Here is a 7981-nt window from a genome sequence, read left to right as displayed (position 1 = left end):
TGTCAAACAGTGTCAAACAACGTCAAACAAGGCTGCCGTACAACAAAGATTTTTACTACAAAAATGGAATTAAATTACACAATAACAATAAGAGTAATATGGCATGGATCCGAGAGATGTTTTCATCAACCGTAAGTAAACATTTCATGTGAATTAAACCCGTATTTCATGATACAAAACTCTAATCGTACAGCAGACGATATTCAATTAGCTCTGTCATAGTAAAAATGTGTAACTACCATAAAATCGCGTTTAACGTGAAAACCCTTGATGAATCTTAGTAAAACATAGTCAAACATTAATTTTGTGGATATTAACAAGCAAAAATAACATCGAATTGCCTAACAAAAATACAACTTGTTCAAATACGAAACTCTGGCTAATACAAATAAGATGTCGGCGGGATGTAAACAACTTTCATGACTCCAACAATCGTGTGCAATTATGGCTATGTCAAGCCCTAATTTGACTCATAAATAGTCAAGTAAAATACAGTAACATACAAAGATTTTGAAGGTATGTACATGAATTCATAAAATACTGTAAGCCAACTTTTATTCGCGTGCGAGAAATTTTCGCGGAGTTCGCGAGAGCCTTGTTATCGCGAATATTTCTCGCCGCGAACCGGACCTTTAAGTCTCTACATGTCTGTTAACTACAGATAAAAAAACTTAATCGCGAAAATTAATCGTCGCGAACTAGTTTAGCCCTGGTAAATCGCGAAATAAAGTCGTCGTGAATAAAAGTTGGTTTACAGTATAGCATTTCCTGTATAAATCCAAGCAACAAGTATGTCAAACGTGCTAAAAATAGACGATACCATGTTAAATAAATAATCAAGGGACTGAAATGTGGGAATGACTAGTTAATGCATAATAAAATCCACCCAGATAATATTCCCAATAAATATTGACACAATTAAATCAATAAAAAATAAACTTATTAATTAAATTCACCCCCAGGCCATTACAATACTGTAAAACGTGAAAATTTGGCACATATGTATTAAAGCACAAATGCAAGCAGGAATGGATTGGCGCAAATAAAATTTAGCACTTGCATTTGTCAATGTTATAATATTTTTTATCATTATTTGATCCACACCCATATTTGTTTTTTTGGTCACTTAAGCATGCAAACACAATAGTGTTTATTTCTTTCATTCTCTTTTCCGTAGTACTGGAAGCATGTGGACGTGACACAATGTCAATTTTTAACTTTTTAAGAGCCATTCTCTATAACCACTTAAACTTCACTGCCACGATGGTCAGCTCCTATATATAAGAACAAGTGCACTTATGGGCCCCGGTAAAATGTGAAACAATAAACAATCAAATCAAGCAAATTTTTTCACCTCAAATCATTAACAGATATCTAAACCATATGATTCAACAATTTATACCGCTGAAATTCACGAAATTAATATATAAAGAACAAAACCATACAATGTGGTAGGGGTCAGCCAACATTTGTGATTTTCTATAGTAAATCGAGAACGGTCATTCATTTTAAAGCTTTTGTTTACTACGAGCCTAACTTTGTACAAAATTGTGCAAATCACAAAAATGTTTAATACATTTATAAAACTTGTTTGAAATTAGGAAATTTGCACACGATTAGGCTGGTACTTAAAATATTAAAAATGTATAAAAAGTACAATGTTTTTCCTATAGCAAGTGAGAGCTTTTTACCTGTATGAACCATGTTGAACCCACCTGTGGAATATATTATTTAAAATACTGATAGTCATAAAAGTTCTACCCAGGTAAACATTCCTCAAAGGTACTCACTGTAAAACATCGGCAGGTTTTGTATCATTAAGGTAGGTCGCGGGTTTGCTTTTGTCATCAATTTTGGTACACAATTTCGACGATTCAAGTGGTTGTTTTGTGCATATTTGATTATGATGTCAGTTACATCACAAAGGCAACATTACGTTATTTCTCGTTTAATTTTCTGCGAAGTCACAAGTCTGTACAAATCAAGTAGATTAATACAAAGTTCATGCTATTGAACGTAAACCTTGAACATGCTTTGTAATTAAATTTCAGTCTGAATTCTGATGTGATTATATGTAATGTCTTAGGACTAATTAAATACAATACCAAATTAAAGGAATAATTTATATTGTAAGTGTAACTAAATTGCTAAAAGTCAATCAAAATAAATCAACATAAAACTTATGGTTTGCAGTTCTAAAGAAAGTTATCATATGATTAAAAATTGCTTAGCACAAAACTTGAGGGGTTGTGTGTGCGCACGTTATTTGAAACCAGGGTAACATGCGTATTGCATCATGACTGCCAATCAAAGTCGGGGCGAAAATATGTGTATACTTTTCAGGATGGAATCAATCCTCATCCATCACTTTTAATTACATGTATTTTTCCTTTACTTTAAATTATCATCATCATTATCATTATTGTTTGGTTGTTATGTATTTTTAAATCTAGTGTACTCGCCTTGTTTTGCTGGCTAATAAATAATGAAATGCATTTAAAAATCAAATTTTATACAAACATCTGGACTGTAAGACACTGTTAACAATTTACAAGTATCATTTTTTTAATGACAAAAGCTCAAAGTGTAAAAGCTAAATGCAATTGTTTTACATTTTGCGTATTGAAGTTTGATTCAGAGAATTTGAAATTAACAAATGTTTGACACTATAGCTTGCAACTAATATAGAAAGAACACTGCAGAACCCCCCCCCCCCCCTCTTATTTCCACACTGTCAGGATATTTTTCTTACCATTTTCAAATAAAGTGATCAAAATTGTGTGTTATGCTTAAATCCTATTGACCATGAATATCCTAAAAATACAGGTACTAATATTTTATCACTCACGTTGTAGTTGCTGCATGTTAATTCTCATGCACGAGGAATGTTTACACTGTTCATTCTGACTTTGTGATCAGAATATGGATTTCACAATACTAGTTAAAATAAGTTGCTGGTCGTCCTAATATATCTCTGCAAATTAAATTAAAATCAAATTTTGTATCTATGTCACCTATTAAATCTTGCATATTCCAAAGGCCGAGAAATTTATACTTGACTGTAAATGTGACTACGTTCAACAAATGACGTTGTAGATATAAATAATGCCATAAATGCAAACATCCCCTGCGAGGTGAAATTCATAATTTCAGGAACTTTTATGAATCGTTCATGAACATTCATGATGTGTTCATGACTGGTTCATGACTGGTTCATAAAGATGGTTCATGAACTTTATTCATGAATATATTCATAAAATATAGTTCATGAACAAATGATGAATATATATGAATATTGGTAATTTTCATTTTAAAGACAGAAAAAATGTAGAGTTCAAGGTATTATGAATGTTCATGAATTTTCATGAAGACTAAAATAATTGACAAAAATGATTGACAGAAAACACTCAATACTCTCATAATACAACTTTTGCATGCAGATGCAATTGTTGAACAAGCCCTTGGTATAATTTATAGTTAATAGCATTCTTTCACCATCTGAAAAAATAAATCATGAAATCTCTAAACATTTCGTGTTTTTATTTGATTTTAATTAAACAAACAGTGCATCACCATTGACAGCATTTTTTTTTTCAAATTCATTACTTGTGTTTCTTCATAATTTAAATTAAACAGTTATATTCATCAAATTGTGCTTTAATTAATGTTGTTTTTCATCACACAACTTTGTTCGACCGAATTTTCTCTAACATCAAAGTTTAAACAAGTTGTTGGAAAATGAAACATTCTGGAAAATGAACTTTGTGAGCTTCGTAAAAAACGTTTTATATATTTATTAACAACTAAAAAATTATATCACTTGTCTGTACTGTACCGTATTATTCCTGGATCGAAACGCTATATACCTTTCAATTTTGGTGCAGTTAAAATGTCAAAAGTTTCCCTTGCTTCGTGCGTAAATGATAGAGCACAGCTAGACTGCATGGTTGTAAAGTATCTATGACATAATCTACATTCATATTTTGTAGTTTTAATTCTCCTATGCGTCTTCACAGCTCAGAACATTCTGTCTGAGGGCGAGAGATTGTTATTATCATGTCATAGGGGGCCGCCATACTTGCTATACGAAACTGAAATTCAATACATGTATAATTTATGACGTAAAAAATTCGAATTCTTCATTGATAAAACTTATTTTGATATAAAAAAAATTGTATTTTCAGTGAAAAATTATTCAGATAGTGTTTGTAATTTTTTTAAACAGAAATCTTGGAAATTCGAAACTAACGTATTTCTTAGCTCTACCGTACATTTTTGAATAGGCGCAAACTTGAAAACGCGCGAGACGTTGGAAGTGGGAATTTGTAGAGTGGAAGAATCAGTATTTGTGATCTATTATTTGCATAATCACTGTGCCGTTTTCGTATTGCATAATTTTATTTCAATCGGGTTCAATATTCTGTTTATACTAATTATGGTAGCCATGCGGTTTGTCTGGCGTTTTGGCTGTTAAGTTTGGTGATGTTGGCCTCCCTAAGGAGTAAGTTTTATATTGTTTTACTTGAATTTATATCTAACTTGATCATCTGTATCTAACAGTATTTTGCAATATATTTTACCATGTTTAAATTCTGCAACTACAATGTTTTGTAAAACCACAGGGACTTGCTCCTGGCGTGTAAAAAATATTTATATAAAAAAAACAAAACGATATACTATAAAACTACACAAGGGAGGACGCCATTTTGGACCCCTTCCTCGCTTCAACCTCTGTTTTTGTTATATTTTGCCGTATTTTACTGACTCGCCGCCTGGGATCTGTTAAGAAATAATTCTTCTAAAACCTTATGCTTAAATTTCCCCCTTGGAGCCTCTGCAATACACATTTCTGACTAAAAATAATCCAAACGCGCTCGTTAGGACAGTTGGTATGGACAGAAAGCGAAAGTAACCTCTTTATATTCGAATACGGAATTATGTCATTCGGCAATCCTCGGTTGACTTCGAATGTGCTTTCGCTTTCTGTCCATACCAAGTCCTAACGAGCGCGTTTGGATTATTTTCAGTCAGAAATGTGTATTGCAGAGGCTCCAAGGGGGAAATTTAAGCATAAGGTTTTAGAAGAATTATTTCTTAACAGATCCCAGGCGGCGAGTCAGTAAAATACGGCAAAATATAACGAAAACAGTAGGGATGTCAAAATTGTCAATAATTGATATTCGAATATTCGATAGAAGTATTCGAATATATTCGAATATTCGATAAAATTAATACATAAGTATATATTTTAACTCTCCTGTCAACCAGTATATGTTTTTTGTCATTATTTTGAAATAAAATTTCACGTAGAGTTTTGTAAATGCAAAGTAATTATACTTTTATAATTTTACAGACTATATGAAGTATATTCATCTAAAATGTAATGAAAAATTGTTTTTGAAAATTCAAAAGCTTTTTTAGTATGTTTCAGATTAATTCATTGTCTTATCAAAGTCTACACTACTTACTCCTTCAAATTTATACTACTCTAAACGATTATCTACTGAAGAAAAATTAAAATCAATTACTTCTCGTGAATTAATTCCCGATAATTATTTTTAATGATATATACATCAACAAGGTATCCATGTGTTTTCTGTAAAACTGTGTCCTTACAACAATACATACTGATTGTAAGTAGTCGGTACTGTTATACCACTGATTAAATGATCAAAGAATAATTTATTCTAATAATTACACTATTCACACTTTTATAGTAATTCAACAGGAGTGTCTGTTAATTTTTTTTAATTAAATCTTATTTATTTCAACGGTAAAAACTTTATTAATTTCAAATAAAACTTGTCAGAATTTTCTTTCTATTAAATGCCTGTATACTTAAAAACCGAATATTCGAATCACAAATTTGTATTCGAATATCAACTCATCGAATGAATATTCGAATATTCGAATATTCGTTGACATCCCTAGAAAACAGAGGTTGAAGTGAGGAAGGGGTCCAAAATGGCGTCCTCCCTTGTGTAGTTTTATAGTATATCGTTTTTTTTTTCCATAAATATTTTTTACACGCCAGGAGCAAGTCCCTGTGATAAAACCGCGCATTTCCAGCATGCGATAAGCATAGGCCAGTTCAGCTCACATGTTAAAGTTACGCATTTAATTTTGTATGATTGCTTATGATTTTGATATTTTGTCAAATTCTTATTATGCTATTGTAATTTGTAGTTTTTCACCCTCTCACAAGGTGTGTCCAATAAACAGTACAGTCACTGATCTTTGTCAACTTTTTAAGAAAATAACAGAATATGAAGAAGGAAGACTATATATAGGATCGATCTACTTCATAACTGGTGAGTGACAAAAAATGGAGGCAATCACTGAGTCAGAAATCTGTCTGTAAATGTTACTGTCTATTTGTAAAATAACAACTAATTAACATGATTAAAGCACATTATGATAAATTAATATGTCTCTTTTTTAAATGCAATTTTTGTCTAACTTTGCTTTGAGTTTGGATCCAACCATATAACATACATTAATTATAGACTGAGACTCAAAACATTCATAGGCCTGATTGATCTACAAAATGGCGGTCCAAGAAAATAGGCTTAAATTCCACTCAGAATGTTTTAATTTGGAAGTGTCTCTGATGCAAAATTAAATGAAACTAAAATGCAAGAAAATACATAAAAGTCTTATGTTTTACAATCATAAGTACTTTCAGAAAATCTTTCTTTTTGAAGGAAAAAGAGAAGCAGTTCACAAATGTTGATGAGCAGAAGACAAGAAACTCTGGCTGCACAAAAATCTGAGCTCTTGAAAAAGAAAGAAAAAAAGAAATGAAAATATGAATGATATTCAATCAAAGGATCCAAATGATGAAATTCTGGAAATTCCACATGGAGAGACAATAAGGATTTTTGAATTGACCATCTCTGCTCAAACTGCTTGAAAGCACTGAAAACTGTTACCCTGGTGCTGAACAAACTTTTCTCCTAGACTGGAATTAAAAACTGTTCAATTTCTGGCATTAAAACACAATTTGAAACATGCTGAGGATTAGGATCCCCCTCTCCTTTTGACCAAGTAAGGTTAAACATTCTGCAAAGAGTTGCATTTGAATTGAAATTTTTTATACTTTTACCAGGAATGAACTACATTTCTCATTTACTATGGTTTAATGTGTCAGAATTGTCTATTTTAAGTTTTTTAACAAAGATTTTGTTGCCATGGTTGGAAAACAAACAACATTTCTGTGACATCTTTCAAGATGCTGTATTATAAATCATCTACTGTTACTTTTTTAGCATGACTTCATGCATTTTCATGAATAAACATGAATAATAATATTGTATTTTTTGTTTACAAATAAGCAAGAATATTCATGAATGCTAATGGTTCATGAATTTTATTCATTCATGAACATTCCTGAAAAAATTCATCAAATTATTCATGAATAGTTCATGAAGATGCAATGAACTTATTATTGGACATTCTTGAAATGATGAATCTTCATGAATATGACTCTTCATGAATTATTCATGAAAAAAAATATTCATGAATATTCATCAATTTTCTTTCATGAATAAAAATTCATGATTTGAAAATGTCCAATAATAAGTTCATAGGATCTTCATGAACATTTCATGAACATTTCATGAATAAAATTCATGAAAAATTCAAGGAAATTCATGAATTATTCATGATCGTCTCGCAGGGGTTTTTAGCAGTATAAAAGAAAACTGAAATTATTTAGCAAAAAATCTAGAGAGAAGAAATATTGATTTTTTCATATTAATAGTTTTGATTTTACCAGCTCATCTTGACATTTTGAAATTCCTGACTAATTCTTCTACGTCTTTAAAAAGTTATCCAACCTTTTTAAAAGAAACTATTTTCACAAATCGGCTTAAAAATGTCATTTTTCCACACATTTCAATAGTAAAGCGTAAAAGAAGTATTAACAACAATACTGCGTTTACAGTAATATAGCATTAAAACTACATACAGTACAGCTCAC

At 31.0% G+C, this 7981-nt stretch overlaps 1 long non-coding RNA gene across 1 annotated transcript; it reads left to right on the top strand.

Annotated features, from left to right (window-relative positions):
* The first annotated feature begins 6181 nt into the window (after positions 1-6181).
* Positions 6182-7308, top strand: LOC134230700 (uncharacterized). Its single transcript, XR_009984404.1, has 2 exons — positions 6182-6311; positions 6705-7308. It is a non-coding gene; the product is annotated as an uncharacterized LOC134230700 (long non-coding RNA).
* The last annotated feature ends 673 nt before the right edge of the window (positions 7309-7981 follow it).

This window comes from Saccostrea cucullata, unplaced genomic scaffold (genome assembly GCF_032062105.1).
Source record: "Saccostrea cucullata isolate Sc308-1 unplaced genomic scaffold, CSIRO_AGI_Scuc_v1 ctg4541, whole genome shotgun sequence".
Taxonomy (NCBI): domain Eukaryota; kingdom Metazoa; phylum Mollusca; class Bivalvia; order Ostreida; family Ostreidae; genus Saccostrea; species Saccostrea cuccullata.
This window is presented reverse-complemented; position numbering and strand designations above follow the sequence as displayed.